The sequence below is a fragment of the Sparus aurata genome, chromosome 20 (genome assembly GCF_900880675.1).
Source record: "Sparus aurata chromosome 20, fSpaAur1.1, whole genome shotgun sequence".
NCBI lineage: Eukaryota > Metazoa > Chordata > Actinopteri > Spariformes > Sparidae > Sparus > Sparus aurata.
This window is the reverse complement of record NC_044206.1, coordinates 18,893,430-18,915,579: the sequence shown is the minus strand read 5'-3', so window position 1 is coordinate 18,915,579 and position 22,150 is coordinate 18,893,430. Positions and strand designations below refer to the sequence as shown.

The following is a 22,150-nucleotide window of genomic DNA, read 5'->3' as shown; positions in this document are numbered from 1 at the left end:
CACATTTAACCGCCGTTCTGACGAGAGCTGGACAATCGCTGATGGATGGATCAATATCGGAGCATATGGAAGGGCCGTGCGGCACAGAGAAAACGAAAAGTGGAAAATGGGATATAGATAATTGATTCCACTGAGCACCCCGGCTGGCACCTCGCACAATCTGCGGCCGCTTACTTGACCTCACGGAGTGGCCCGCGCACAGTGCGCAAACTAGACCAGAAATTAAACGTGGAGGTTGGCGCCGCAGCCACGGCCACTCTTTTTTCCAAATGTATACAAGAGGCAAAAACCCCTCATGGAGTAACGTGATGATCAATGCTCGTTCTTTGTGCAACAAGTTCCAAGAAAAAAGACAGTAAAAAACATCAATCATGTGAAGTCATCCGTGACCCCGGGCGCATTCACAAAGGCACTGGGGGGGGGGGGGTCACGTGCTTTTTGCCACGCAGCCTTGTTGAATCAATCGCGCATGGGCGAGTCCAGTACGTACACACGCAGTCAGACAATATTTAGTACTGCTAAATCAAATCGTCTGCCCCTCGCAGAAAAAAAAAAGCCACGGCGATACTTGCGGAACGCTCCCTGGAGGGGAATCATAGAAACTTCTAATCGATACGAGGTAGCAGAGACTCGTAACAGACTCACATTCTGTGAAGAGTGCTGTCTGTGCGTGTAGACACCAAATATAGACAATCCAAAAAACATCTCTACTACCAGGCGTACACTCACTTTACCCACTTGACTGTGTTATTTATGAGCTTTCATTCAGCAGCACCCCACTGTGATCAATTCAAAGGAGAAACATCAATAATACAAAGAGTGGAACATAAATATCACAGGCCTCTATAACATCTGATTAAAACTCCATGTCTAGACATTATCAGCCTGTTAGAGTGTGTGTTTAGTCGAATCACAAAAGAAAAAAAAGAGCATATTTCCTCACTCGGTCCTGCAGTTCTGGTCGTGTTTGTCCTGATTTGCAATGTCCATCTTTTAAACCACCATACAATATAGTGGAAGGGAGTTAAACGTCGTTTTTTCATTCGTTTTGCATGATGCATGAGAAAGTAAAACATTATGAAATTGTGTTGTCCTTTAAGGTCAGTTTGTTCATTCGGTTTACGCAGTCATGAAGTCAAAGACGAACATGAAGCACCTTTAATTGTGTGTGCGATTTGAGTGAAGTGACCCCATGTTTTCCAGGTCAGAAATTGAAAACGCTGACAAAAACGAGGATTTGTCCACAACACTTCATGTGTCTTGACCATGTGAGCAGAAGGAGGTGGAGCTTTATCTGCAAAAACTAAACAATGCACCTTTAATTTTGTGTGTGATTTGAGTGAAGTGGCCCTTTAAAGTAGCCTATTTTTTTCCAGAACACTGACAAAAACAAGGATTTGACCACATGTCATGTATGTTGACCATGTGAGCAGAAGATGTGTGGTGGTGGTTGTGGTTGAGGGGGAGGAGGAGGCTTCTTCAACTTCTTCTTTTCTTTCCTTCAAGGTCAGTTTTTTCAGTTTAGTCAAGTCATGAAAATGAAGAGAGCCTAAACAAACAACAGAATCTTCAGTTTCATGACTGACTAACCTGAATAAACAAATTGACTTCAGTCACTGATTTTCAGTCATAGAAAAACGAAATCATTTGAAGGAGACATTATTTCTCTTCTGATTAAAAAAACTAGATTGTGCACCTTTAATTTTGTGGTTTGATTTGGGTGAAGTGACCCTTTAAAGTAACCTAATGTCTCCAGATCACAGACAAAATCAAGGATTAGCCCACAACATGTCATGTATGTGGACCATGTGAGCTGAAGATGTGTGGTGGTGGTTGTGGTCAAGGGGAAGGAGCAGGAGGAGGAGGAGGAGGAGGAGGAGGAAGAGGAGGGCTCCTTCGTCTTCTTTCCATCAAGGTCAGTTTGTTTTTCTTCAGTCTAGTCGAGTCATGAAAATGAAGAGAGCCTAAACAAACTAAACAAACAAAAAAAAATCTTCAGTTTCATGACTGACTAAACAGAATAAACAATAAAAAGGAGACATTTCTCTTCTGATTGAAAAACGACATAGTGCACCTTTAATTTTGTGTGTGATTTGGGTGAAGTGATCCTTTAAGGCAGCCTAATTTTTTCCAGAACACGGACAAAACGAAGGGTTTGATCACAACATGTCATGCATGTTGACCATGTGAGTAGAAGATGTGTGGTGGAGGAGGAGGAAGAGGGGGCTCCTTCATCTCCTTCTTCTAAATAAACAAAACCAATATTCGGTTTCATGACTGACTAAACAAACCAAACTTCAGTCATAAAGTCTGTTTTGTCAAAAAAAAAAAAAAAACAACAAAAAATCTGATCAAACAAAATCTCTCAAAAAGTACATGGAGCACCTTTAATCTTCATGTGTGATTTGGGTGAAGTGACCCTTTAAGGCAGCCTAATTTTTTTCCAGAACAAAAAGGATTTGACCACAACATGTCATGCATGTTGACCATGTGAGCAGAAGGTGTGTGTTGGAGGAGGAGGAGGAGGAGGGCTCCTTCTTCTTCTTCTTCTTGGTTTTTGTCATTGGTTTAAACGACCCAAGACCCCGCCTTGATAAAACAGGAGAGTTAGGCACAGTGTGTGTGACTACAGCCCGGAGAGAGCGAGAGAGCGAGAGAGAGAGAGAGAGAGAGGGAGGGAGACAGAGAAGGAAGAGAGGGGGGAGACAGAGAGGGAGAGAGAGAGAGGGAAAGAGAAAAAAATAAAGCGGTGAAACAGTTAGACAGACACCTACTCGGCGTTCACGCTCGGCCGTGTCTCAATAAACAAGGACGCGTACGAACACACCGCTCAGTCCCTCGCGCCGTTTGTCACTCCTCTTTTTATCCGCTCGTGTTTCTTCACACATCTTCTGAAGGAGGGAGAAGCCGCGGGGTTTTTTTTTGTTGTTTTTGCCGAGGATTTAAAAAAAACCCAACAACCCCAACATAAGGTGGAATTCCAATTTTTTTAACCCACCACCTCTCCCCCCCCCCCCAAAAAAAACCCCACACACCCCTTCCACATGAAACATTTCTCCCCGGAGCGGATGATGCTGCCGCCGCTGCCGCCGACGACGTGTGCCTGAGAGAGAGAGAGAGAGAGAGAGAGAGAGAAAAAAAGTCTCAACTTGCTATTTGACATCCTTCACACAGGTAAGACTGCATTTTGTTGTGTTTTTTCGCTTTGACGCCGCTTTCTGGCGTTTTTTGTCAATTCAGTTCGTAACGAAGAGTTGAAGCTGTTGTCGGCGCTCAGGTCCGCATACGGCTCCTCTCTGACCATGTGTGTCCACCTTACTGCGCCATGAAGATGGGAAGAGGGGGGGGACGGACGGTCGGTCGGGCTGGGTTGTACACACACACACCGGGGACATTATTTTGATAATGTGGACACGGAATGGCTAACACGAGTGTCCCTTCACCTTTTTTTTCTTTTTACGTTCAACCATTGCAAGGGTATCCGTCAAAGACGCGGGTTGTTGTGATTTGGGTTGCACACAACGAGACCCCGTGCGGACTGCGAGTGTGTGTCGGTTAAAAGAAAATAGGAAGTGCATTACTAGTGTGTGTGTGTGTGTGTGTGTGTGTGTGTGGACTGGAGTTGTGTGTGTGTGTGTGTGTGTGTGTGTGTTCCAGTGAGGCTACTGGCGCCCACATCCTCTTAATATCCCACACTTGACTCAACTGACTGAGTTTATGTAGGCAAAATAGTGTTAGGCGTCATCCTGTGTAATCTTCAGAGCTGATTGCTGCTGCTTTAGCCAGTGTGTGTGTGTGTGTGTGTGTGTGTGTGTGTGCATATTAAACACAAGTCATCACCATGGAGCACATCTGCTGTCCAAGACCATTTTGCATGTTTCTTTTTGTTTTCAATTTATTTATTTATTTAAAAAAAAAAAAAAAAACTTTTCCATCACACATGTGCAAATCCACAAATGTCCTTCATTTTTTTTGATGGCATGCCTGTTGTGGTGTCCTGTGGAGGGGTGCAGAACTGCAGGTAGAGGTGGAAAACTTGTAAGCAAAGTAGGAAGTGTCGAAATGTTTTGGGGGGATGCCACTTGATTCGCTTTTTTTTTTTTTTTACATCGGCGATGAGGAAATCAGTGAGGAAAGAGCATCCCCGTGTTTACAGCCACTGCTAGGTGCCGGCAGTGTATGAATGAGCTGCTAATTGCCTCGTGTTAACTTGTTAATTACACACACCAAAGTATCCTTACACGTTATCGGGCTAATTAATCCGCTGATTACAGCAGAAAAAAATATGACAACAGGACCCGTGTTGGATTAATGAAGAGCCAGAGCTATCTTAATTCCTTATCACTCATCGTTAGAAAACACCGATCGCAGTCATTTGCTTCGTGTCAGCGGAGATGATTTCCATCTTTTTCTCAATCAAAGTTAAAGGGGCGCTGTGCAGTTTGTGGAAGAAATTTTAATCAGAAGAGAAGGATCTTCAACTGTTTTTTTCTTAATGCCCCAATAAACAAACTCTGGTCGTTTTGAAAGGGTTGACGTTTTGGGGATGGCGGCTGGCCCGTCCTATAATAACTAAGAGTCAGTTTGTCACGAGTTGGGAAACCCCAGAGTGTCGTTTTTTGACGAGTTGGGAATAAGACGCAAAACACTACTTTTTTACAGCTGGCTCCAAAAAGGACAACACGATTTCATAATGTGTGACTTTGTACCTTTCCTAGCTTCAAACAGTGTTCTGATGACCTTATTTTCCTCTGAGAACAGCTATTGTTTATCAAGATATGGAAAGAAATATCTCTAAGTTTGTATGATTACCTCGTTGATATTGTAAGTATTAGAATTCTGAGTTTAAACTACACCGTTCGGCTTCAAGTCTGGAAGGATTTGCACATAAGAACTTGGAGAATGTGTTTGTGATGCCTGAGAGCTGACCGACTCTTTTGTCCGTCTCACGGGTGCCCGTGTTGTGCGACCAAAGGGGAGGGTGTGTTGCCTGAAGGAGGAAGGGAGTATAAGGCCCACTACAGATGTGTGCTGCCTGGACATCTGCTCCATTGTCGGCCATTGTCAAGGAAGCCGTTAAGATGGTGGGCAGCTCGGCACAACGGAGCTCCCTTGTCAGAAAGCACCATTAAAACTGCTCCAGTCACAAGTGCAGCAGGGGGAAGTGGTCGTAACACTGAGCAGCGTTCCTTTCCCTCACGTGCCAGGTACATTCACAATCATTACGGCTCCACAGTGGATTTATTTGTTCTTCCTCGGGACGATCCATCCGTCATTTGTAACAAACAAACTCGCCATACATAAGTTGAGAAGGGCGACATATTTTCTTCTTGCAGAAACCCCCTCCCCACCCTGTGAGACAGTGTTAGCGTTTAGAGATGTCGTTTTTTTTTTCCAAGGAGGAAATTGAACAGACTCAGTTAGTCGACCCGGTGAAGAGCCTGCCCTCTGCCACCCTCTCCTGTGTTGCCGAGCAGCACCCTATCACTCAAGGCAATTGAACGTCTCTGAGGGGACCTCTGTTAGCCCCGTGCAATATTTATTACCATCCATCATCCCGAGACTCTCGCTCTTCGGGTGAATAACAGTGGCTGCTAAGTTCTGTGTTAAAAAGTTCCCTCGCCAGCGACCATTAGAAGGGATTTATGGGGGAGCAGCCTCCCTGGAAGTGCTGTGGAAGCGAGACGGAGCGCGTTTCAGAGTCACTGCACACCCCGCTGGGCTGTGGTACCAAATATGTCATGGATAAAAATTCTCTGACTGGTGGAAGAGCTGCCCCCCCCGAAACTTCTCTTTTCCAGTTCAAGTTTGTCTTCTTTATAGGTTTTGGTGCACAGATTGATCAACTAGCAGAAGATGAATCTACAGTGTTGACTATTGATTTGCTTTTTAAGTCATTCAGCAAACTAAAATGTCATATGTTGGCTCATTCCAACCTCTTAAATGTGAGGATGTGCCTCCCTTTTAATAATTTTTCAGTTGTGGGCGGTTGGATTGATGAAAAAAAAGCTATTTAACGACGGGATCTTAATGTTTTCTGCTCTAAACAATCAAACATTTAATAGATAAGAGGGCTCTGGACTAACTTTTCACAATAGTTGCACTGGTGCACATAATTTAGGTGGACCTGATAATACGTTTTGATTTAGTTTCTGCACACATTATGTAAATGATTGTAAACTGCAATCAAAGTGCAAATGCATGTGTTTCCTCAGGTAAATCTCGACACATGCAGCAAGAACTTGCGATAACCCCAGTTGTTTAGAAAAAAAACTAAATTCCAGGCGAACTTCAGTGAGAGATGAAGATGTTAAGTCGCACTTGACTTGACGAACCCTGGATAATAAAAGTAATCATTGGTTTAGCGCTGCAACTGACAAATGACTTATTTTGTCAATAGAATATGGATCTTTCTCAGCTGATACTGATAGCTGATCTTTACTTGTTTGCGCAGAAGTTCAGAACCTGTAGTTTGAGCACACCAGGGGGTAACAAAGTCAAAGATGTAGTGAGATAAGATCGATGATTTGACGTTCCAGAGCTCTAATAACAGCAATAAGGCAGTCATTTCATTATCGGCTGAAAAACTTTAATTTTCCCATTACCCAGTCAATAATTTATCCGTCTGATATGTATTGTGCATCCCGTTTGTAACATGCAAAAAAAAAAAATAGTAATCACGACACTTTCCTTTTGTCTTCATTTAGCTCCTTTTGTCCAACCAACAGTCAAAAACCCAAAGACTCTTCATTTACTGTCACAAGTGACAAAGAAAAGCGGCGCATCCTCACATTCAAGAAGCCGAAACCAGCAAATGTTTGACATGTTTGCTTAAAATAGATGACTGGAGCGATTTATTGATTCTCAAAATGAGTTAGCAGCTAATTTTCTTGTTACTCGACTAATCGCTTGCAGCTCTACATTAGATCACAGCCTCGCTCCTGGCTGCTTTCTAAACACACAGGAGATGCAGTGCTCCAAGCCCACAGTCATAGCACAGTAATGTAAACATGTACGTTTCAATTTGCAATCTAATTCCAATATTTACAGCGTTATAAAGGCAACAGAGAAAGCAAATATCGCTCCATCTTCTGTGCAGTTATTTCCTTTGTAGCAAGTCTCACAGCAGAGATGGCAGCGATAATGATCTAATATTCACCACGGTCTTTAATAAGGATCATATAATGTATGCATACTGTGCTACTGAGCTGGTAAATCCTGCCTCCACGTCCTTTGAATGAGCGTGAGCGCACGTCGTGTGAAAATTAGTATATCTGTGTGCACTCGCTATCTCTCGATACAGTCTTTGATCCTGCGGAGATGAGATGGATTCTTTTCTCTCTCAGAGTCTTTCCGCTCTCTCTGTCGAGATTGTTTGTTTGTCAGACTTGAAAAACAATTGGGATGAAGCTGATAGCGAGAGCGAAGCTATAGGGACGGGGCAGTACTGTAAATGAACGCCTCGCCGTGCTCCCTTTTAGGTCAATTTGAATATGTGCTTTTAATTGGTCTCTAAAGGCTAAGACTTTTCTCTTTTCTGCCTTCCTCAAAAGTGTCTGCATGATGTGACTGCGTTGAGCTGAGGAGCCCAGGAGCAACGGTGTTCATTTGAAGCCCGACGAACATGCTCATTATCTCCGACCAAAGGCAAGATTGATTTAGCTGAAAGCAGGGGTAATTTTTTGAAAAGGGGGAGGAAAAAAAAAAAAAAAAAAAAACATGGAAGAAGAACTGTAAACTGATCAAGACAGTGGTTCCTCGCCGCGGATCGCTCTCGGTCAAAGCGAATTAGTTTAAAAACAGAGAGCTGCAGTGGAAACTACTCTAATACTCTAGTGTTTTCACTCGCGAGTAAAGGCGCCGTCACCCATTCGCAGCTTCAAAACTCCTCTAACCTTTAGAAATGCTGTATTGAAAAGATATCTGAAAGTAACATTTTGCCTGTCATTCCTGTGTCTTTGCCATCCCGGGGCATTCCACGTCTTCAATTTTTTTTTTTGAGCACATTGAAGAGTGTGTTTGTGGGGGTGAGGGCTATCAGATTTCTCCCCTGTCATGGCTTACTTCCCCGTCGCTGTAATTTCATTGACAGTGGCGGTGATTGTGTTTTTTTGTTTTTTTTTTCTAGAGCTACGCAGGGGTAAAGGATAATTGGAGCTGTGAATGTCTTTTTCATGGTAACGGGGGGGGGGGGAGTGGAAACCTGTGCCAGCGCTATTCTCTGCTCTGTACAAAGGGACAAGATCCAGCGATAGGGGCTTGCATAAGAGATCTACAGTATTCTCGAACACAAACAGATGTATTTTAGTCTGGCTGAAAAACTCGTAGAGCCGAACCTCATGTGGTTTCAGAGTTGGCGAGCAGATAGGAATTTTTCTGCAGTTATTGGATTGGATGTAACAGTCAATCTGTGCTTTTATCTTGCACCACTCTACATTAGTACCAGGGGGAGAGCGAGGCGGCCGTGTAATAAAGTGGAAGTACATTGTCTTTCAGCCATGTAAAAGGTCAAATAACTCTTTTGCTTTGGCCCCTGTTGGCGATTTCAGAGACGGCCCCCAGTTAGCGTTAAGGTAGGGTGTCGCCGGGCAGAGTGGCGGCACAGCAATTAGAGTTATTAATTATTTTCTTACAACTTAATACTCTTTCATTTAATGCATATTAATTGATGTGCTCCCGAATCCACACTCTCATAATCCACCAAGGATTTCTCAAAGGCAAGCACAAAAGGCTTTTATTATCTTAAGGAGGAAGTGGTCTTTTGGGACGCAAAGTGCCCCTGCTCAATTGTGTATTACATTATGAAACAGACGTAAGTGAAATGAAATTACAACGTATCACCGGCACGGTGAGGGATCCGGTTGAATAATTACCTTCGGCAGAGCTATTGTTGTAATGTCAGACTCGCTCTTTTGGATGTGACAGAGGGGTGGGTTTTTTACAAAGTCCTCGTGCAAGCGGAGTAAAAAGCGGCTTCAAGGTTAAACTGTGCGAAGGCCAAATGTTTAGGGAGCGAGGATTAATTTCATGTCCCGTAATGTGATTTGCAATATCTCCTCCTCTCCTGCCCTTGGTTTCTTTGGAGATGTGTTACCCTGATGAGAGAGCTGAGGGCAGGGGGGCTGCCGTAACTACCACGCGCATTTATAAGTGTTTACAGGTCTACTAAATGGAATTATGGGAGATGATGCATGCTTACAAATTCACCATCACTCCCAGACCCCCCGTCTCATTACCGAATATAAATTGAGTGCATATCCTTCTGGTGCACAGGAGAGAAAATTAGCCTTTCTCTCATACATGTACAAGCACAGTCACTTACATAAATACATACAAACGTGCAAACACAAGGATGGGGGGGCGGCTGCAGGAAAATCACAGTGCATCATTAATTGCAGGGCAGACTCTGAAGGAGGGAGAAGGACCACCATGATAACAGCAGCAGGATCCCTCCCCGCTCAGACGGCCTCAGAAGCCCGCTGTACTCGACACTTTATCTCACAGTATCTGCAGCTCATCCGGCCGTATCTGCATATCAGCCCAGTTAATGAATCTGTTGCGATGTCTCTGGCAAATTCTGTGTAATACAAATGTCTTCGTAGATACGAGTACGTCTCACACGGCGCCATTTGCATAGATACATTTGAAAAGCAGCACAAAGGGAACCTTGCAGCATGTGTGCAATATGAAGAAGTGATAAAATCAGAGATTGAGGTCGGCATAGGTAGTGAGTGGGTGGGCTGTTGGAGGCTTTTTCCCGTGGGGGGGGGGGGGGGGGCGGTGGTGGTATCACTGGTGGCGTTTTCCTCCCCACAGTGTCTACTGTCGTTTTTCTCACTTTCAGCGAATCTCACTGCTGACATATAACAACTTTCAGTGATTGAAATACAGTGAAAAGCAACAGGGAAACAGTGGCGCCACATCGAAATTGACATGGAGGAAAAAGACAAATGGTGAAGATGTAATGTTGAATTTCGGTTGGCTTAATTATATGATAACAGACAATGATGCAGTTTTAAGATTTGAGGATCGAATTTCTAGGAATGTTTCAGAACATCATGTGGCACGCAGACATTGATACAGTTCCGTCACACTGCTCACGCTAAAGTCCAGAAGCATTTTCTCAGTCTGACCTGCTGCTGCGGAGGCTGAAAAAGAAATTTTACTATTAAGTGCAGTAAATGTATACAAAGCCTCAACAGGGCCTAAAGGACAACCCAACTAAACAGTGACATGTGAGTGAAATCTTCTTGTCCACACTGGTTTTATTTCTTACCCTTACTACTAGGTCCTGTGACTTTAATTGTAGCTCGTGCTGCCCGAGTAATTTTTCCTTTTGTCCCCAATTTGTTATGGCCAATCCCTCCCCCTCGATACTATACAACTCCACTGACAGCTTGGGGAGGGTGGAGACAGCCATGTGCCCCCGGAGTCCTGTGACACCCGTGTCTTTTCACCTGACGAGTGCGGTAGAGTGCGTGAAGTTCATAATATCATCCACCCCCTTCCAGATCACACCAAACTGCCAGGAGCAGACACATTAGTTTCCTACCTGCATAAACAAATCTGATTGTTAGAATGAAAGGTCAACTGCTGTTGGAAGCTAACGCTACACGTATTGTTGTTATCCTCCACCACTATCAGCAGGATGGTGCTCTGTTAAGTAGGCTTACATTCGTGGGGCAGTTAATCTGCAATTATTTTGATAATCTAATTTTTGATTCATGCTTTTATTTTTTTTAAGTAATAGCCCCTCTGGATTTCCAACAATTGGTCAGACAAAAGAAACAAGAAGACTACATGATTAATCATGAAAATAATCGGCACATTAATTGATGATGAACATATTTGGAGCCCTAGAATTAACTGACAGCAGTCGTTTCTTGGTTCTTCAGAGATGTCTGTCTCACACTGTTGATTCACAATTGACTAAACCATTGACAAAATAATTAGAAGCTTCATGTGGAAGGGATTAGATTTAACATAACCTGACTATGCACTCACACCAGCAGTGGTTATGAGGTTATATCTTTGGTTTGGTTTTTTTTTCTGTTTGTCAGAGGGATTATGAGAAAAACTGCTGGCCTGATTTTCAGGAAACTTGGTAGAAATGTGGAGCATGAGCCGAGAAAGAAACCCTTTTGGACAGTGGTTTCATTGGAGAACCAGTGTATTTATTACATCACCAAATGTGGCTATCGAAACGTAAATACACACATATCAAACTAATTATTATACTAGCTCACATCCATATTCACATTGTCTCTTGAGATATTAACTGAAAAATGATAGAACTTTATGCTTCACAAGAACATGCTGTAATATTGACTGTGAAGCTTATGCTTGCAGATTTGCATATCATAGAAGCGTAGACTGTTGGGCTCAGTTGAAGTCCGCACTTTCCAAGTGCCTTTCTAGTTTGAGTGTTGAAAGTCAAGGAGCAACAAAGTGTCCATGTGCTACAAGGACATAGTTTTTGCCAAATGTATGAAATACTGTATGGACTGTCTGAAATGGAGACAGTGTCCTGAATCAGTCAGGTATTTCCAAGGAGACTGAGTTCTTTCAAACTGGCAAAGCTTTTCCTTGAAAGTGAGCAGTTTTCCTCATCAGCCTACTTCAGCAGATTTGCCATTGTTGGCTCTAAGATCACTGCGGCACAGTTGTGAAGCTCGTGCACCGTGACAACTCCAGTGGGCGGCTCACGGTTGAGGTGAAAGTTGATTATATGTAAGCAAATGTATACATGCTTGGAAATTGGTTTTCCACATCTGCTTTCTATGCTGCTGCTGTGTCAGAGTAGTGAATATGTGTATGAGCTGGATTTACCTGCTCTTGTTTGTTTTTTTTTTTTTTCTATTTGCATGCCCTGCTTGTGTCACGCTGGCTGCTTCAGTTTTCCAGTAAAATCTCATCTTGTTCCCCTGTGAAAGGAGCAAGGAGAGAATCGCATACAAATGCTGCTCCAGGTGTCCGTTGCAACATTTCTTCACTTTTAAAATCCTTTTTCCCAGGATATTCATTGTGCACATTGATGACCCTCCCACCCTTTATATGCACTTCCACACACGCACAGCACTTTGGATGTGGTGCACTCATTGCTCCAAGCATCAATTTGCAGTTTGTCTTCTTTCTGGTTTCCAGCAAAGGCTGTGTTTCATTGAGCTCGCTATCACCTTTCCTTGCAGCGATCTCTTATTTTTGGTTTTCAGATTGCCTCGTCTCCATGTGCAGCTGCAGTTGGCGCTGAAGTTAGGTTTGATCCACCTCTCACTGACTTCCCACTTTGGCAAGTTTTTAAGATGTACAGCACTCAGGCCAGCAGCTGCGCTATGGCAACAAATGCAGGCTTCCTCATTCATTTCAGTGGGACCGCTGTTGTATTGGTGCTGTATCATCAACGTGATTATGAAATGGCAATGACAAGTGATACAGTTGTTGCGTTATACCAGGTCTAAAGGTTTGAGGGTTGTCTGCCAAAAACGTTAGCTACTTTTGTTGCAGTCCATTGCAGCAACAAACTGCCTCATCAGAACTCATTTACCAGGTACGGTGCAGCATTGGTCTAATGAGAGAATTTAAATGTAGCAGAAAAATAATTGCAGCTGTGGAACATTTGAGAGGTAGAGCTGCAACAATCAATCAATTAGTTGCCAACTGTGTTGATTGGTATGAGTGATTTCGCGAATTCAAGTCAAAATTCTCTTATTCCAGCTTCTTAAATGTGAATATGTTCTGGTTTCTTTACACCTCTATAAAGTACCCGAATATCTCCGGGCTGTGGTTGAGACGGTGATTGCCATTTTCTCCATTTTTGGCATTTTATAGACCAAACAATGAATGAAATACATGAGAAAAATGATCAACAGATTAACTGCCTCCACCAAGGAGATAGAGTTTTTGCCCATGTCTGTTTGTTTGTTAGTTGGTTTGTCGGGATGGATCGCGGATGGTTCTCGGCCCAGAATTGACTCTTAACTTTTGTTGTGGATCCGGATGGAATATAGTGATATTCCATACCTTGTTTGATACCGTGGGGAAACATTGACACAACTTTGAGGGCACAACATTTTATAATAAGATAAATGGAGCAAGGCTTGTGTACTGTGTGATTAGCGTAACAGCATTTAAGGCAATTGGGTGTGAGGAGGCGGGCCTATATGGGCACTTAAGCGGCGTGTGTCGACTTGAGTGAAGAGAGAGCTAGAAAGCACAGCAGGCATCAGTATTAATACAGTGACACTTTTCAGTATCAATATTTATCAATGTTAAGATATTTTTACAATTGACGGTTAAAATGATCTTTAGCTGCAGCCACACTATCCTGCCTCAAAGGTGTGAAAACATGCCATGTGGCGGTCTTTCTGGCGTTCGAAAGTCCTTGAAACTGGACTTCTTGCTTCATATTTTATCCTCCACTTGCACCCTCTATCTACACAAACGCAGCCCTGTAGTGCTATTGTCTGCCTGAAAGTGCTGTTAGTCAGTAGAATGAAAGGACCAGGTCTGCTCTCTCGCACTTTCCAATCTCCCCTCCTCTCTCGCTTTTTTTTCCTCCTCCACCTCCACCTCCTCCTCCTCCCCCTCCTCCTCTTCCCCTGCACGTATCTGTCACCATTCCCCCTCCGCCCTAGTGAAGGTCTCATTGCTTATGTAATGTCTCCAAACATTTGTGCAGCATTAGGGGAAGTCAGGCATGCCAAAACTGTGCAAAACGTCCCTCTGTGCACCCCATAGAGGTGGGACAGATGGCAACCCTCGTTCCCAGTCTTGTAAACTGCCTGTGACAGGAGAGATGGCACATACACAGCTGAACTAGGGCAACGCTAACTAAGGCTTTACAGACAGTGGTGGACACAGTTGCGTGCACACTCATCAGCGAGATGCTTATTATCAAAGCCATAATGCATCCCAGTTTGGTTCTCACCACATTGTTTTTGGCTGTTAATTACAGCCAAGTGTTAATTGATTGCAGTTTTGTGGAAAAACCGTCGCTGCAAGTGCTCCGCCGCGTTTGCTCCACCTGCGATTCCAGGTTGTAGCTCACCTATAACGAAGGGCTATCAGATTCTCGCTTTAGATCATCCATCACGATGTTAAAGGTGACCCGGAGTTGCTTTCTAATTCAGTCGTTAATCACCGCCACAGCAGAGTGTCGGGCACTTTCACTTTGTTCCCCTTTAACAACTCTCTGGGCAGAGTCCATTACTGAGTAAACAGACAGTGAAACACAGAAGGAATGAATGAAGATGCCCAGCGCAGAACCCCCAGAGGTGAGATCAAATGGCAAGCCCGGTGATGATGAGGGATGTTTATGGCTGGCACTCTATTAAGGAGAGGCCCTTCCCTGCTGGCGCATAATGAACATCTACCTTGCGAAATGGTTGTTCTGAAGCCTTTTCCTCGCACTAAATCACCGGTCATTTTCATCAAAATGTGCACTAATTGCTCTCAGCGGCGAGTCGGGGGAAGGGGCCACTGATGGGAGGAATGAGTTTTAGGGTAAGTTGGCAAGGTGACTGGATTATGGCAACATTAGCCGTGTTGATTTGAATAAATCTCCGACGCCATATTCCCCCCTTTGTGTGTTAATGAAAGCCAGTTATGTCCTCAGAGGATGATATTTCAGGCCTGAACTCTTCTTTTTTTTTTCTTTTTTTCTTTCTGTGTACACGGTAACGCCTCCTCCAGATGTCCCCCACTGCGGGAGGCTGTGAGGCACATGCAAAAAGGCTTACCGCCAACCACAGACAGACACACACACACAGACACACACACACTCACAGATCATCTCCGGTCGGGGGGCACTTCAGCTGACCTGTTACGAAATAAGCCAAGAGCAATGATAGCAGAAATAAGACGGCGGAGCAATTGTATGTTGTTTCTATCAAGAGTTAAATATTGTTGACAAAAAGGCCGTGTGTGTGTGTGTGTGTGTGTGTGTGTGTGTGTGTGAGGGGGAAGAGAGGAAAAACATCTCGGAAAGGAGAATGTTTTCGGAAACCACAGACAATGTACCATCTGCACACGGCGGGGTGTATGAGCGACACTGGACTACTGCTGTGAGGAACTATTGCATTGTTATTAAATGGCTGTTGCCTCACTGGCAGCCATATTAAAGCCTCAGATCCTGTGCCTGATGCAAGGCAACGAGGAAGAGAGGAGAAGAAGAAGAGGAGGGGGGGGAAAAAATGAAAAAAACAAAATGCTCCAAAACCAGTCTGGCCTTCTGGACACGGTGACATGATGTGCAGCTGCGATGGCACAGATTGAACGATGGCAGCACAAACTTCTTCAAATGAAAAGGCAGAAATGAGGCCTTTTTTTTCTTTTCTCTTTCTCTCCTCTAAACTCTCTACCTCCCTCTCCCCGCCCGCCACCCCCATTGGCTCAGCATCTTTTATAAAAGGTGCAGTGAGAGGACAGCCTTTTTTTTTGGTACTCTTAAAGAAATCTGGCGAGCTCAGTCCACGCCAGGTCACGTCGTCAACTTTCCCTGGATGCACACCGTGTTAACCTAAGACAATCTGCATCCAAGTAGTTCATCTGCAAAAATTAAGTGAACCATTCTTTCGCCGCACAGCCGTGTCTCTCTCTAAACGACAGAGGAGTCTGGATCTCAGTGTTGACTTATTGATGCTCGGTGCCCTTTGTGCACAGTGAACTGGAGGCAGACAGTGCATGAAATGCCACTGAAGAGTGAGAGTTGATTAGCTCCTCTTGCTCTCCCTCATCTCATTCCCTCACACTCGGGGCAGTGAAATGACTCTTGAGATTGCGCACTCGGCTAACAGTTTCTTGTTAACTTTCTTTGTGCCGGAGGTTATTAAAAATTATGTTCGATCTGAATGCATAGTGACTGGATGTTTGTCTCTGACTTATGGCGAGCTTTCTGTGCAGCTCCGTCGCCTGTATTGAGGGAAGAAATGTCAAGAGATCGGGAGATTTTTTTTTTCTTTCTTCCCTCTAAATGTTTTTGACCCTCAACCATCAGGCTTTATGACGATTGTCAAGCATTTTCTATTCCGTCCAGCCAAGTCTTGCTACCTCTTGGGCATCCTTTCAGTCTACAAGGCCAGACAAGGGCCTCAGTGTCGAAAAACTGATATCATCTTTTATCTTATTTGTTATTTTTGTGTGGTTCCTTAGCATCCACTTTTTCTGACTTTGACAGTTTTTGCCACTTCATTAAAAGAAAAAGAGGAAAGACTTCCATTTATCTGACCATAATTTTCTAGAGCCCGACTGTTATGCAGTTTTTGGGACCGATGCAGATAAAATGTTCAGGTATTGATGTTATTTTTTGCACTAGTGACAAAAGTATGCAATGGATGCAGAATATTTTACAGTTTAACAATAAACATTATTGTCTAAAATGACATCAGTGAGCCAAAACTCAAAATTTAATGATTATAAGTCACCCCAATCATCGTTTTCTGCACTGTGACGGATAAATAGGTCGGGCTCTATTGTTTTCTTGATTACTCGATTAGTTGTATGGTCTAAAAATGTGAGATGAAAAAGTGAGATGAAACGTGTCTGATTTGTTCACAGCCCAAAGATATTCAGCTTGCTTTCATAGAGGAGTTAAGAAAATACTCATATTGGAAAAAGCTGGAATCTGAGAATATTTACTTTGTTTTCTTAAAAAATTACTCAAACCAATCAATCAATCATGAGAAAAATAGTTTGTGTTTAACATAATGCTTGACAACTTGCCGCTTAATCGCTGCAGCTCTAGCTGGAATTGATTTTTCTTCAGGAAGTTGTCCTAGCGAGTGGTATACAGTGCACGTTTATACAAAGCAGATCTCGAGACCAATTTCATGTTCAGCAGCCAAGTGCAGCACTGGCGGCAGAACTGTGGTTAAGGACGCAGCATGTTCAGGCAGCATTTGTTATCGCAGGAGCAAGTTAGGGACTCATCACTGTTTTTACCTGCTCTGTGAAAATTGGACTCAAGTCCTCAGTAATCTTTTTTTCTGACTAGTAGTAAATGATTGGGTAGAAAAAGAAATGCACACATTGATAAACACACAATATTGAGCAATTTTTGTATAAAATTTGGACTTGAGTCCCTCTGTCGGCTCAGTAACTTAGTCCGTCCCGTCCGTTTCTCCAGCGGCAGTGCGCCGAGTGAGTTGCGAATAAATGTGCATCTGCGCTCGAACTCCTCTGTTTTCCTGACAAAAGTGTCCAAGGGCCTGATTTTTGGAGGCCATCATCCCTCTTGACAGAACCTGACATTTGGAAAGGTCTGCGAGGAGGATTTGTTTGTGACAGCTTCAAATTACAGTGACACAGAGGGAAAGGGGAGAAAGGGGAGGGTTGGAGGAAGAAAATGGCTCCTGCTTATTTAAATGTCACTTCTACGAGGTGAATGCGTAAGCTCTTCTCTCCCTTTTTTTTTTTTTTTTTTTATCCCCGAGCATTACATGGGCATTTCTCACAATGGAAAAACATTTCTTGCCATGTTTTATTCGGTGTGTGTCTCTCTCTGTCTTTCTGCTTGGCTCCGGCTGCGTTATTGGCAGCGGGCTTTAAGCCTTGTGAAGCTTTGCCAACATCTTGACAGTAACCACAAACCATTTAGTTGTTTGTTTTGTGTAGGTAGTGACTGAAGGACCAATCACTCGGGCCCTATTTGGATTAGAGGTTTATGCTGGACTATATATGCAGCGGTATAAAAAAATACATATTAATTTTCAGGCTCCCACTCTCCCTCCGAGTGCAGGAACAAGGCAAAAGTAAAGAAAGAAAGTGCTTTAAGTACAATCTGGGGGAGGAAAGCCGACAGGCAAAATAACTGATAAGTGTGCTGCAATTTCTGTATATGTGGAGTGATTTCTCTTATGCAACAACAGCTTTTTTTTTTTTTTTTTCAACAAAGACTGTTATTTCTCGTCAGCACTCAGCGCACTTACGAGTGCATAGGGCGCTCTGCCTGTCACTGACCTTTTTAACAAGGATGAGTAGACCAAAATACACCGAGTGTCCCTCGGTGGTGATAGTCAAATGTCACTCAAAGTAAAGAACTGCAGCCAGACTCTCAGACTGAGCTTCCAACAATAGTAAGGAGGAGGAGGTGCGGAGCCCTCTTTCTCTTCTCCTTGACAAATAGCTGATGACACTGTCGTATTAAGTCCTCACAAGTCATGCCAGCTGCTGGAATCAGATGACAAGTACCTCCATGTCGGCGTGTCTTAATCTGTTTCAGATGCTTCCAGCTTCGTATATAGCCGAAATATTCATCACCAAAGACGCTGCCTGCAAATGTCAATAAATTATGTGGCTTAAGTGACGCCTGAGCTTGACAACTGGTTTCCTAAAAGGCATTTGCCCTTTCGCCTACTTCTTCATTTTGCCCCACTGCTGTGACACATTTTATTGAAGAGCTGTCTGCGAGTGTACCACAAGGACTTGGGGCCATACATCGCTGAGCTGCTTCTAAACCTCAGCGTGCACAAGTTCCCACAGTGCCAAATACAGACTTCGGAAAAAAACTCTGCCACTGCAAACAGAGCATCTATTTTAACAGAGGCATTTCCCCATAATTAAACTAATGCATAGGAGAAACATGCTGGGGTGGGCTCCCCTTGATTAATGGAGCAATTACATAATCCATTACACTGAATTATGAATGTGCTAATGATGAGCTCATGTTGGGTAATGATTCCTGGAGTTTGCTTGTGTAAAATATGAAAAGCAAATCGGAGGGGACGGGTCTGTGTTTGCAGATGTTCCTCTAATCACTATTAGGTAAAAAGGGCTAAGGAGGAAAAAAAAAGAGAAACGTGCGACTTCCTATGGAGTGTGGCACTTCCACCATCACGGGTCATTGCCTCCTGTTGTTGAAGGAATGCCTCCTACTGTTCCACTAAGACTGGATGTCGTGGATTTGAGGATCTCCTGCTATCAAATACTAAAAGCCATACAAATCTGAATTAATGTTTTTATGTGCGTTTTTTGATGGGAACATAAAGTAGGCAATTAAGAAGGCAACAAGGCAACATAAAGGGTGGCAGTTGGCGACTGAGCTCTGTGATAATCTTCTTGGCCAAAACTATCGCTGGCTGTGGAGCAGTAATTTCTTGTTTACATCCTTGTCTATATTTTCTAGGGACGTTCAAGGACTCGTTGTGCAGCCGGTGTCTGGAAATAGCTCTTATTTTCCGATCAGGCAAGAATATCTCAGAATTCCAATCATTTGTTTTGGAGTTAACATTATACTATTATTAGATTATGATTTATGTTTCTCAATTGTTCCGTTAACCTTTAAGTTTTATACAATGCAGCAAAAGTAGAGAAAACCTGAACGTGTCCATATTAAATGTTTTCTACGATCAAGTGTCTAAAACCAGAAGATAATCAGTTTACAGCTTTCATTTTATGATCAAAACAACTGTCTATCATCAACTGTTTGTGTGAAAAGGAATGGTAGCTATAGCACAATTATATCGATGAAAAATCTTCTTGCAACTACACCTGAATGATGCACCCAAGCAGCACGTCTGCTTCTGAAACTATCATCTGGCCTCTGTTGTGGTTTACTCAGGTTGCATATTTACAGTTTAAGCAGCGCGACACTGACAAAACGTGCGCAGGTGTAATTCTGTTAATATAAGAGCAGAAGAAAACACTTGGCTCTTTGTAGATTCCTGTTTAAAAGGATATCAAGACACCGAAACTGCAGGCTGTGCTTTTGTTCATCAAATATTAAATGAAATGCATCAGTCCCACATGTTTTTCTACTGCTCATGATTTTTGGCACCATCGGATGCTGCCAATTATCTCACAATTTGTGATCTGTTGTGGTAACAACCTCTTTCTAGTAAAATAAAAATCTTCCCAGAGTGTTTGACAAGTCCTCCATTCTGCTGTCATCTGCAGTGTTATTATATTTACCCACGACAATGCCACTCATGTCAGATTTTGCATGACAGTTATTGCTTGTGGCAGAGAAATGTTGAAACCAAAATATTTTAAACCCTTCTGTTTAGTCCTCCGAGGCTTCATTGCTGATAGTTTGCCCCTAATGCTATCTCTTTACATACACTGCAGATTTCTTTTGGTACAAATCTTAACTCCGTCATACATACTCAATGCATTGCATTCAGATAGGTCAACTAGCAATTTGGGCCCTGACACACCAAGCTAACCTCTGAGAGGCGGTGTCAGAAGAGTCCAGTGGATGTTTGGCCTCATGCTTCCATCCAGTAACACTCAGTATGTTGATGTCAGGGATATTGTTCATTTTATTGACATTTCAGTATCGTTTTCAGTGAGAGAATATTGAATTTATACGGATTTGCTCTAGCTTCACTTTGTTTTGCATTGGCATACTCGGCTCATGGTAGAAGTTAAGATAGCTAAAGATGCCACACTAAATGAGTAAAAAAATCCCCGCCAACCCGACAGATTCCATGACTGTCCCTGTATTGCTCTCTGCCAAATATTTTCTCATTATACTGTGGTGGTCATGATCCGTTGGATGCAACCTGCCTCTTATGGTTTCAGCAGAGTTGTGCACACATTTTTATAGTTCCCTCGGGTTTTATAGCCTTTCAGCCGTTTATATGTATGAACAAACAGTGATGTGGAGGATGAAAGAGGGCGCGCTGGTGTTGCACTATATAATCTCCTCTTGTTCTGCCGTGCAGCCTGAGTTATATACTGTCGTTTTCCGTTCTCTGTGGACTGCGACAAATAGCGGTTGCTAAGGTCACCTAATACCTCAGATTTTAGGGCCACCTGTCGTGAAGTGTACAGTGGCTGCATGGTTAATCTTACTGGATGAGGAAACGCTGCAAAAAAACCACATGAATCTACTGTACTATTCTTGTGCGAATTCATGAATGCTTATGTGGCATCTCTGGAGAACAAGAGTTAATTGCAAAAACAAGTTTTAATTGGGCTCTTGTTTACAAAATGTTGCCTTCATGCCCTAGTTACACATACAAGAATAAATGGCTTACTCTGGAGATTTTTCTCCTCTAAGTGTATTGTATACATTGTGTTGTGTACACGCATTACAGAATAACTTTTTGTCTCAATGCGGCTCTGTGTTCAAATGTCTGTCAAGCACTAATATGCACTGGACATCTTTAGCTGAGATGATTGACATCCCTGTTTTTTTCAGCCCACAGTGTCTGTTCTAAGCTCGCTGCAGATGTGTCTACTTAAGATACGGTTCATTTGAAGTTTAGCGTACGGGTCCATTTTCCAAGGTAAACAAACCAGCCAGGCTCCAGGCTTCCAGTTGAGGACACTTATCTGCTTATCTCTGATAGAAAATTGTCTTCTCTCCATAGTTTGAACTCTCTCTCTACTTTCTCAGAGTAACTTGAGTGTCCGTCTGCTTTTGAAAGAGAGGTGTGCAGTGTGCCACCTTGTGAAAAGGAAAATCAGCAGCGTTTTAAAGCTTGTAAATTAATTTTGTCAGTGCATTTTATGGGGAAATATTTGGTACACGTTAAAAGCAAAGAACCCCATTTAGTTTCACGTAAGGCAGTAAAAGTTTGGAGCTGGTGGAAAAGTATGTCTGCCCTCCAGGTAGTGCCTTGGAGCATGGTTTATTACCTCTGTCAGAACTGCACAGGGAAAACATTGTGAGCCTTTGGATGATGAGTTTTGTTAGTTTTTGTATTTTTTTGTCCAAATATGTGTCAGCTATTTAGTTTTCTCTTTCTGTGTGTGAAATCCCCATGGTACATTCTTGTTAAAGTCATAGTTTGACTTGGTTAAGTCTAAATTGAATGCCATCACATTAAAGGTTCCATATTATTCCAGTTATCAGTTTCTTACTTTTATTTTTGGTGTCCACTAGAAAATATTTACATGCTAACTAACATCAGCCTGTGTGGTATGCTGGGCCCATACTGTAACTCAGCCAGTTTTACATTATTTTCAACAATCTGGCAAATACAAAGACTCACAAGCTAGCGTTAGCAATGTAAGGTATTTCAACAAACTGACAAACACTTGAGGGGTTAGATGATTTTAACAGTTCTGTTTTGATGTGAATGCAGTGATAGGAGGGAGGTGGAGTGCCTCATTTATTGGCTGAATGTTATCAATGACATCCCTAAGGCCCCCCTCCAGTTAATTCCAGCCTGGTCTGATTGGTCAGCTCTTACAGGCCTGAGCAGGA

The 22,150-nt window shown here is 43.0% G+C and overlaps 1 protein-coding gene across 2 annotated transcripts in view; it reads left to right on the top strand.

The window, feature by feature from the left end:
* Window positions 1-2,645: 2,645 nt before the first annotated feature.
* LOC115570791 (C-terminal-binding protein 2) overlaps window positions 2,646-22,150 on the top strand; it is a 108,591-nt gene continuing 89,086 nt past the window's right edge. Inside the window, exon 1 of one of the 2 annotated variants that reach the window (XM_030399522.1) lies at window positions 2,646-3,174. The gene's annotated coding sequence lies outside the window, so the exon portion shown is untranslated. The remainder of the gene's footprint in view (window positions 3,175-22,150) is intronic. The other variant, XM_030399523.1, reaches the window with a different exon arrangement.